This window comes from Cricetulus griseus, assembly GCF_003668045.3.
Source record: "Cricetulus griseus strain 17A/GY chromosome 1 unlocalized genomic scaffold, alternate assembly CriGri-PICRH-1.0 chr1_1, whole genome shotgun sequence".
In the NCBI taxonomy this organism is placed as follows: Eukaryota; Metazoa; Chordata; class Mammalia; order Rodentia; family Cricetidae; genus Cricetulus; species Cricetulus griseus.
The window spans coordinates 157341926-157352447 of NW_023276807.1; positions in this window are offsets into that span (position 1 = coordinate 157341926).

The window sequence follows — 10522 nt, forward strand, 5'->3', positions numbered from 1 at the left end:
AATCAAAACAAAGAACTTTAGAAATGAAAACAATTATTATTTTGTGTACATGCTTACGGTCATGCATGTGTGTGGAAGGTGTGTGTGGAGGTCAGAGGTGTTCCTCAGAAGCCGTCCATCTTGTTTTCTTGGGGAGGGTCTCTCACTTGGACCTGAGCTCACCAGCTCAGCTAGGCTGGCTAAGCAGTGAGCTGAGATCTGCCTGTTTCCTCCTCCAACACTGGGATCACAAGCTAGGCCACCATGGACTTCTCCATAGGTGCTGGGAATCAAATGTGGATCCTCATGCCTCCACAACGAGCATTTTGCCAACTCCCCAGGTCCTCCCACTCGAATCTCAGCAGTCTTATACCGAACTACATTTTAAATTTGGTTGCTGGTAACACACTTTTAGTTGAGAAAGAGACAAGAAAAAAGTTTTTGAAAAATGTTGTACGTACATGACATGGCAGGACAGAAAATGTGTATCAATGCAACAGTATTCATTTCTACAACTGGTTAGGAGGTGTAATTGTTATACAATTTTCCTCATCCACTTCCCATTCCACAGGCTTCCTCCTTTTAGACAACCATTTGACTGATGGGGTTACCTGCTCAGGAGTGGCCCAAACCTTTATCCAGAAAGGGCTGGAGCCTCCATGATCCTCTCATTGGGGTTTTTATTACTAGACACGGTGGAGTTCCAAGGGACCCTCTGATTTCCATGACTCTCTTGTCAATCATTGTTCTCATTAGTGAAGTCTCTCTCTGACACCAGAATGTTCTTTCTAGTTTTTCACAGAGTATGAGGAACCCACACTAACCAGGTGGTGACGATCGCTGCTAAGTCAATGGAAATCTTGCTGTTTACTGATGGTGGGTGGCTTTTCTCAAGCTTTTATATCCACAGCTCAGTCCTGGGACCAAGGAACAATTGTCCCAGTGGTCATTAAGGAGGTACTCCTCCTGATGTTATCCCTTACACTCAGTCAGACCTGCACATCCAGAGTATGGGACAAAGAGTGAGTGTGGATCAGTATGGACAGCCATCGCTCAGTGTCTGTGTGACACTGGCTCCAGGCTCCTCTGAAATCTGCTGATGCTCTCAAGTCCCTTTCACAAAATGATACAGTGCCTGCATATGGCCTACATGTGTCCTACCCTGCGTGTGGAGTCTTCACTACATGAACTTCAGTACCTACACAATGCAAATTAAGACACTGTGTTACACTGGGCTGTTTAGGGAGTAACAAGAAATAAAAACAGTCTGTTGGTGTCAAGTGAGGAACAAAAACTGCGTGAATATTTTCAATTCTGTTTAACCATGAGGGTGCGGAGCACACAGGTATGAGTGAACAATAGCACTCTACTAAAAAACATTCTCTTTCAAGTGGAGCTTGAGTCTGAAATAAGCTTCTGTGTGCACCATAGTGTCAGCATTGCTTTCTCATTTACTATAGAAATTGTTTCTGCACTTTGCATAGGAGCTCCTGCCTGTAATCCCAGAACTCCAGAGGCTGACGGGAAAAGATGCCAGGAATTTTAGGCTAATGTGGTCTAAAGGTTGAGACCTTGTTCTGTTCCAAATACCAAATGATGATCATGAAAATGATGATAGTGATGATGATGACAGTGATGAAGAGGTGGTGATGATGGTGATAATGACCAATGACAGTGATGAAGGTAGTGATAATGATGACGGTGATAATGATAGATCAAGCAAGTTTCTGCATGAGACCAGTGTTGAGTGGGGAACCCTGGTGGTGAATAAGCCCCCAGTAAGTCTATAAATGTTGGTGTGGGTGGACGTCTGTTAAGCAAGATCAGCAAACCTAAACCCAGAAAAACTTTGGGAACAAAAGATAACTCATTACTTTCTCTTGAAGACTATTTCAATCCATAGCCATTATGGCCCTTTTACTGTTCTTCACACTGTACAGGGTAGAAATCTGAGGGTCACATTTCCCAAACCCATTCATGGTTGCATTCATTAAATAGCCTTACATGTGGGGAAGCACACAAGTGGCATCAAAAGGAAAGTGGGTCTGCTGAAAGCCAGTGGAGGAGGTATCTGATCCTACTTTTGGTGGAATTTTGACATTCAGTTCCACTTTTGGTGGGACTTTAGCATTCAGTCCTACCTTGGGTGGGATTTGGGCATCTGGTCCTCAGATTCTGGCATGCAGGTAATGAGCTGCAGGCAGTGCTGGTTATGCCACTCTGGAGAGAACCCACCAGGGGTACCTTGTTCCTGGCTTTGCTGCAGTCAAGCCTAGTTCATTTTAGGGTCCCATGACTGGTTTCAATTAGGGAACAACTGTCTTAGGGTTTCTATTGCTGTGATAAAACATCAAAGCAGCTTAGGTAGAAAGGGATTGTTTCGGTTTGTAACTCTTAGGTGACATCGCTGAGGGAAGCTGGGGCAGGAACTCATGCAGGGCAGGAACCTTGAGGCAGGAGCTGAAGCAGGGGGCATGGAGGAGCGTTGCATATTGGCTTACTCCCATGGCTTGCTCAGCCTACTTTCTTTTAGTGACCAGGACCACAGCCAAGGGGTGACACCTCCCATATAAATCATCAATCCAGAAAATACACCACAGGCCAATATGGAGGGGCCTTTTCTCAACTGAGGTTCCCTCTTCCCAACCAAATGACTCTAGCTTGTGGCATGTTGATACAAAACTCACCAGCACACAGCTAAACATTCAACAGAAGCAGCAGCCAAATCGGCTGTGATGAGGGGAAATCCAAGTTGCTGAGCAAATATATAGACTGTGTTCATGAGTCACTGGGCAATATTGGAATGTCTGTAGATGAAAGTGACTGAGATATAGAAGATAAATAAACTCTTAAAATTATATTATATATTTAATTACTGTATATGCAATATATAATACATAATATATATAATACATATATGTGTGAGTATAGGTGTCTTAAAAGGCCAGGAGAGGGATCCCTTGGAGCTGGACCTATAGGTGGTTGTGAGCTATACAAGTGGGTGCTGGATACTGAATACAGGTCCTCTCCAAGAGCAGTACATGCTCCTTTCTGAGCTGTTGGACTAGCTTTTCACTGGTTATTGAATACTTCTTGTAGATTGGAGCTTTTTGATGGTGTCACGAAGAATGAAAGAGTCTCCCACCCTCTAGATCAATTCTAAAAGAGTCCCTATATGCTTGTCCCCTTTCTCTCAAACATCCCTGTCACTAGCCTTGCCTTGTTGGTTCTTCCAAGTCTCTAGCTACTGAATTAAACCACCAGTGATTCCTGCACCACAGACCATTGCTCATTTCAGCTCGAGTGGCCAACAGGATCTGCTGTGCTTGTTTTCTGTTGCCATCACTGAAGAGCACAGCTGGGGAAATTTTTAGAAATAGAAGTTTATTCAGCTCGTGAGTGAATTAAACACATTGCCTATTCCTCACACAAAGCACCCACATTTGGTCAGTTTGAATGCATTAATAATAAGCTCTGAGCCACCAATAGCACATCATTGTTGCATTAAGGAAAGAAAGCACTTCCCCTTGGTGTCATTTAATCACGATCAGGCCCAGATTTGAATTCTGTACTTTATGTGCTCCGTCTTCCATCCTCTTTGTTGCATGAGTCTGAATCTGTCGTGTGAATCTGTCCTAGTGTCAGTCTGAGTCTATGTGTGACTGTATGTAACTGTCTGTAACAGAAGGCTTTGTTCTGTATTTAGTGAACAGCATAGAAAACATCCCATGGGGAAGGAATGAGGGGCACTACAAAAATCTTTAACAGGGTTTTACAAGAGATTAAATCGCTGATTCAAATTGACCCCAATTGGCCCAGATAATAGACAGTACTACAAACATCATAGTTTATCAAGCAATATCCTAATGTTGCCTTGAAGATTTATGGTGGATATATATTCATCTTATAAGATTGCTTTCAACCTCTATTTCTGCTGTTTTCAGCACACACACATTACTCTGGGTAAGGAGCATGGAAGAATACATAAGATTGCATTTATGCATTAGCCGTGGTAGTAAAAGTTGATTACACAGGGAATCCAAGGCAAATGATGTTGGCTGTTACACAGTCCAGGTACACAATAGGACAGCAGCCTCAAGTCTTAAGTGACCTCAAGGTGTATTATTAACTCTGGTTGACAGGTCCGGTAAAAGTTCCAATGCTTTAGAATGTAAAAGCTAATTTTTTTATCACAATGTATTGCCACGAACTCATGGTCTGAAGGCTTGGAAGTTCAAGATCCTGTCCTTCTTGATGGTGAGAACTCTGCAGAGTTCCAAGATGGCATAGCTCAGGCCTATTTTCTTTTGGTTTTCTGAGACAGCCCCAGCTGTCCTGGGACTCACCCTGTAGACCAGGCTGGACTCCAACTCACAGAGAGCTGCCTGCCTCTGTTTCCTGAGTGCTGGGATGGAAGGTGTGTACCACCACACCTGACTACCAGGCCAATTTTCTAATAAAGTCACAGAACTATTGGATTAGAAGCCGAGTTTTATGGCCTCATTTAACTTTCTCATGTCCTGCCTCTAACTTTCAGTCTCATTGTTTTTCTACCTCCTTAGACCCTCACAACAGACCTTCACTTTAAAAATAAATTTTAATGGGAACAACCAAATCATAAATGGATAAAATGCTTAAAATTCTAGAAAATTTGTGATTTTTCAGCACCACCCTGGGATGTAATGTACAACTGCTAACAGCATAGTGTACTGGCTCCTCAGTCGGTTAGTTGGACTTAGAGAATATCCCATGAGAGAAGAGAAGTAGGCTTCAGAAAGCATCATAGTGGTAGGAATAACACATGGTGCAGTTGATTGTGTCTTCATTCTCTGCTCAAACCCAATCCAATCCAGAACTCTTTCAGACCAGAGAAGCTAGGTGATTGGGTAATTAGGGACACTGGGTTCTGACTGAACCAGCTGGATAATCCAAGACTTGTTATCCTGTCCGCTCTAGTCATCTCATCTCCAGTAGGAATGATCTCAGTAATAACAATTCCATTCCCAGCATTGTGGTGAGGATTAGGGAACCATTATAGGTGCTGAGAACGGACCCTGGCACATCCCTCACATGCACTGAATGTTAGCTGATGTCCAGGCTTGGCGGATCAGATAACCCGACGCCAGGCTAATGAGGGACACCTGTCACATGGCTACCACCTGTCTCCGGATCAGCCTGCCGTGTTTAACTACTGCCCAGCAAGAAGCCAAGAGAACGGTTTTATGATACCAAGTTTGCGGCTGAGCTGCGGAACACTGAGTGCCCAATCTAGTACTCTTTTTGGACTTGTGGAAGCTCTATTCTGAGCCCTGCCTGCTGTGAAGGCTTCAAGCGCACTGGTTCCATGGGCTCAGGGGGGTTAGAGTGCTTTCTTGAGTGACATGCTGTGCTCAAAGTTGGCAGCTTCTCAGACTACCTAATAAAGGAGCTGAGGCAGCATATCTAAACCTGTCCTCCTAGTCACTTCACAGCCTTTGGACTAAGAGCAAGTGTAACTCTGGTTTCCAAAATCCAAATGGAAGTGCAAGCAGCATACCATCGTACAGTATTCCCAGCATCCAGATGAAGTAGATATAAATAACTGGAGAGGATAGTTATAGATTGTTTAGCTGGGAAGAGGTGAGATGTTTAATCATTGTCTTTAAGAATCAACTACTTAGCTGAAGTGTGTGTAACTGTGTTTCAGGAATGACACTGTGCACCAACCAGCTTACCAAATTCCTCAACAACTCTGTAGATTGGCACCCTGCCTCTGGAACATCATCAATCCTGAGTCATGGCTATGATGCTTTGAGGGGCAAAGACTAGAGAGAACAGGTTTTCTCCTCTCTCTCAAAACTGTTTCTACCAAGTTCATTCCAGAGTCTTCATGGAAGCTGAAGAGGCTTCCATGTTGCGGAGGGGTAAGGGGATTTCTGTGGTAAAGGAAAGTGCTTTAGTTCACGTGGGCTGGGAAACAAACAGTAAAATGGGATTAGATGTCCTCAAGCCCAGTTCCAAGAAAGATCATGGACAGGTGCAGAACATCTGTCAGATGTGGGTCTGATTGTGGGAGGAGTGAAGACTAAAGTAAGGAGACCTTTAGCACCTGCTTAAAGCAGACTGAGGTTTCAGCAGCCCCTGGGGAGTCCCCAGCTTGACATTGCCCTCAGGAGGAGCCTCATATCACCCAGCCTCAGTCCTTCTGCTGTGCTCTGTCCTTGGCTAGGAGGAGGCTCCAGGTGGGCAGCATGGTCTCAGTGTGACAGTGGCTGATCTCCAAGGAAGCGTCTGTCTCCAGGAACCAGTTATTCTTGCTATGGAATCCACGTGCCATAGTTCCGTGGTTTGGGAGTTTAGGGCACTTCAAGCCATCTGCATCTTCCTACATGCTCCCATGTCATCATTGGAGACTCTCCCTTTCTCAGACAATGCCATGTTTTCACATATCTGCTCTGGAGAAGCTACGGATTCAAGTTGCATTGTGGATACTTGGATTAGAACCAAGCCTCACAGTGTTAAGCCCATGCTGTTCACTGAGCTATGGTTTTAGCCCAGAAAGCCTGATTTATAACTGGTCAGTTACAGACACAGGCAAAACTATCCCAGGCTTTGAGTGGTGTCCATCATGGTGAGTACAGTCTTGGGAACCAAGCCCCTCATCTGTGGAATTGATAATGTCTCCAGGTAGATCCTGTCAGAGTTGAACTGAATTAGAGGAAGCACAACTTCCTGCTTCAACGAAGAGTAACTTGGTGGTTGTGGGGAAAGTCCTACACATCTGATCACAGAGGTTGTCTGTGTTGTTTATAGTGTAAGAAAAGAGGAGGAAAAGAGGCATTCCCTTTTTCAATGTACACAGCAAGCAGAAATGCCCTATGTGAACTGAATAACTAAGGAGCTTTTGATAAAGAAATGTTGAGAGGCTTCCTAGCCTCTACTTGCTGCTTTTGTATAAAATAAAGATAAAAAAGTAAAATGAAAGGAACGGTCGTTATGCTAAATAAAAAGCAATTACATATATTATATTCTTTCCCTTGAGCTCAGGCTGACCTCAAAGTCCAGGAACTTCCTGCTGCCTCCCAAGGGCTGGGATTACAGGTGTGCACATGGTTTGTGCTGTTAGTGATTGGAGCCAGGACTCAAGGCACGCTAGGCAAGCACTCTAGCAAACTAGTTGCCTCCTCAACCTCAGGAACCAGGGTTGTACGGGCTGGAAGACCACTGTTTGTTAGGCAGCAAATAATGTTTACATTAAGAAAAAGTTTCTAGAAGATGGTGAATCCATGGAAACAGTCTAAAGATAATTTCAGGATGTGATTGCTGATTTATTTGGATGTCAGAAAGCTCAAAGGAGATTGGTCTCTCTGTGTTATTTACTTAGACAAAAACCAAACCAAACCAAACCAAACACTAAAAACCTACAGTCTTAAATAGATTTTTCTTTTTTAAAACTTTGTCAAAACTAGATACTTTATTCCCCTCAAATTTTGCCATTAGTACTGTAAAATACAGCTTATGAAGGGAGAAAATATTTGAAACCCATATACCTATTAGTGTCTTAATACATGATGTAGAAAAACCTTTTTATGATTTGGAAATAAAAAACCAACCCAATTTTATGTAAGCAAAGGAACTGCATAGCTACCACTTGGGACAAATATATACATGAACAAAAGCTCAATTCCTTGATCAAACAATGAGACTTCTCTGAAGGTGAAAGATGCTGTTCCTTGCCTTAGGACAAAGGAGGCTTGTCTTGATTGCAGAAGCTTTAGGAAGTGGGAGACTTGCTTAAAAACCTTTGATGGTTTCTAGGAAACCATCCAGAATGGTCTGGATCCAGTAAGATTCACAGAAAATGTGTGTTTCCCAAAGACTGTAATAAATATTTCCAGGTTAGACTTTTTTTTTAAAACATCACAGGCTGCAGAAAGTAAAAAGGAGCCCTTTGGATCTCTAGGCTCTAATGGCACAGAGCAAGCCAGGAGAACTTGTCTGGGTGCCCATCCATCACAGTACAGAGGGCTCAGAGCACTGAACCAAGAGAGCAAGTTAAGGCTATGGAGGATGTTTCACAGGCTGTAGTTACATAGGGTCCCAATCTAGTAACTTCCAGCATTCCCTTGGTTCTCAGAGTCACCATGGGAACCGTGTGACTCCTGTGTGCCCCTAGCTCCCTCTTTTTGAACAGGACTGCCTGTGGTAATTATCCTGTAACTCTCCCCCTATTGTACTTTGGGGTGGTTGTCATGGTGTGCAGGGAAATTGTTTCTTGAATTCACAAATCTTTGGATTGAGAAAATATACCAGAATCATTGTGCTTAAGAATGACCACTGGGCAGAATCATCCATAGCTGAGTTTGAGTCACATTCTAGTCTGGATCCCAAGCTAGCATGAAGAAATGAAATTCTGGGGAGATTTTTGCTGTTACACAGGACAGGAAAAAAAGTTTGCTTAACATTTCACATTCAAGCCATAATACAGAGACAAGATTTACAGTGTTGTGACTGGGTGAGTGGTGCCAGGAACATCTAAAGAATAATACAAGAATCGGGAGGCAAGAGGCACCCCAGACTGTATTCATCATGGTTTCTCTAGCTTTGTCAGGAGGGAGAGGAGAAAGGAAGGGAAGCAAGCTGGGTGTGTTCAGTGTCCAGGCACTCACCTGGCACACAGGAAGCCTTGGGTCCAATGCCCAACACTGCAAAACAATAAACCTTAAACAGCAACAGAAAAGCCCCAAGCCCTTTGCACATTTTTTTTTTGGCTTAATTATGATAATATCTTCTGTTTACCTCTCCTGGTATTTGCTGATTCAGCATTGTGAAGACCCTCCTGCACAGGACTCTGGAAACCTTGTGGAACACTCCCAGTGTTTTCTAAGTCTCCACCCTGTGTAGCCAAGTGGCTTGCAGGCCTTGAATGCTGACGAGGGCTGTGTGGTGGGGTACACGCGCTGTTCATTTCATGGAAGGCTTCTGACTGCACCTGGTAACTTTCCCAGAAGCTCCATCACATTTTCTTGCTAATGTTTGCTTCCAGGATAGATGCAGACACCTTTCTTGAATTTGCCTTTCTGATTAGCAGTGGCTTCGAGCATCTCCGTATTTGTTCTTTCTGCCTGTGGGTGCCTGTTGTCTGCTCAGTCCAGATGTGAAGAAAAGAATGTCTCTCATGTTGTTTTCTTGTCAATGTGTGAGAGTTTGTTGGATATCTGGCTATTAATCCTTTGTCTTCAAGACAACACAGCTATCTATCTACTCTTGTCTGGAGCTATCTGATAGCATTGTATAACACCCATTAAATGCGATTATATCGACTCCTATGTTTGGTACTACCACGGTGACAGTGTCTTGGATTTTGTTCTCTTAGCCTTGCACTTTTACCATTTTCATTTAGTTTTTTGTTTGTTTGTTTGTTTTGTTTTGTTTTTCGAGACAGGGTTTCTCTGTGTAGCTTTGGAACCTATCCTGGCACTCGCTCTGGAGACCAGGCTGGCCTCGAACTCACAGAGATGCGCCTTCCTCTGCCTCCCGAGTGCTGGGATTAAGGGCATGCACCACCAACACCCGGCATCATTTAGGGTTTTTATTCCACCTGAAACCCATTGTTTAGTGCATGGCAACTACCCCCCCCAACACACACACACACTTCTCTATACAGCAAGCTAACTACTTTTCCCAATACAGATCGCCTGTTTCTAAAGGTTTCGTCATCACCAAGCAGCTCAGCCTGGAATCCATCCAGATTCCAAGATGAGTCAGAGGTTTGCAAACAGTTGCAGTTAGAAAATGTCTCTATGAAACCTGAGGCTGGGAGGCTCCAATGTGACTGATCTGCAGAGAGCATTTGCCTGCGGTGAATGTCATGCAAAGACACAGGCACAGAGTTTGACAGAAATGGGCAGGTGCTGGTGGTACATTCCCAGAGAGCCAGGGCTTGGAGAGGGAGGGATGAGAAACCAATAACACAGCTACACTTCAGCATCATGCTGGAGTATTCCCTGAAGGCTCCTCTGATGACACATAACCAAATTTGCACACCCACTTCTAAAATGCACGTCTTGAAATGTGAATGTGGTTTAACCAACATCAGGATTTGGTGTAGCTAGAAGTACAGACCTGGGATCCTGGGGTCAGGATGCTGGGTTCAAATCCTAGCCTGGCCGGCTATCCCCTGGATGACCTTGAGCAGATCTGGACTCTGAAGGCGTTGCATGAGATAATCCTGATGAAGCACCAGCCAGGGGCCAGCATCAATTAGACACTCAATAAAAAGCAGCAATAAAAGGGTATATTACATGATAGACTTGGCATTCCATGGAACACAAAGAATGAAGTGCTCTGACCTCCTCCCCCCCCCCCCCAAGGGATTTGAGAGCCAAAGGAAGAGGAGATGAATTCCAAAAAAATAAGTGTAGCCTAAGAGAAAACCTCAGACTTTGCACTAAGAAAGTTCATATGTTCAGAATTCAAATAAAAGAATCCCATATATCAGTGTGAGGAAGGGAGGATGCGCTGAAGTGGAATTCTGAGCCGAGGAAAGCAATGCCAAGTTTTA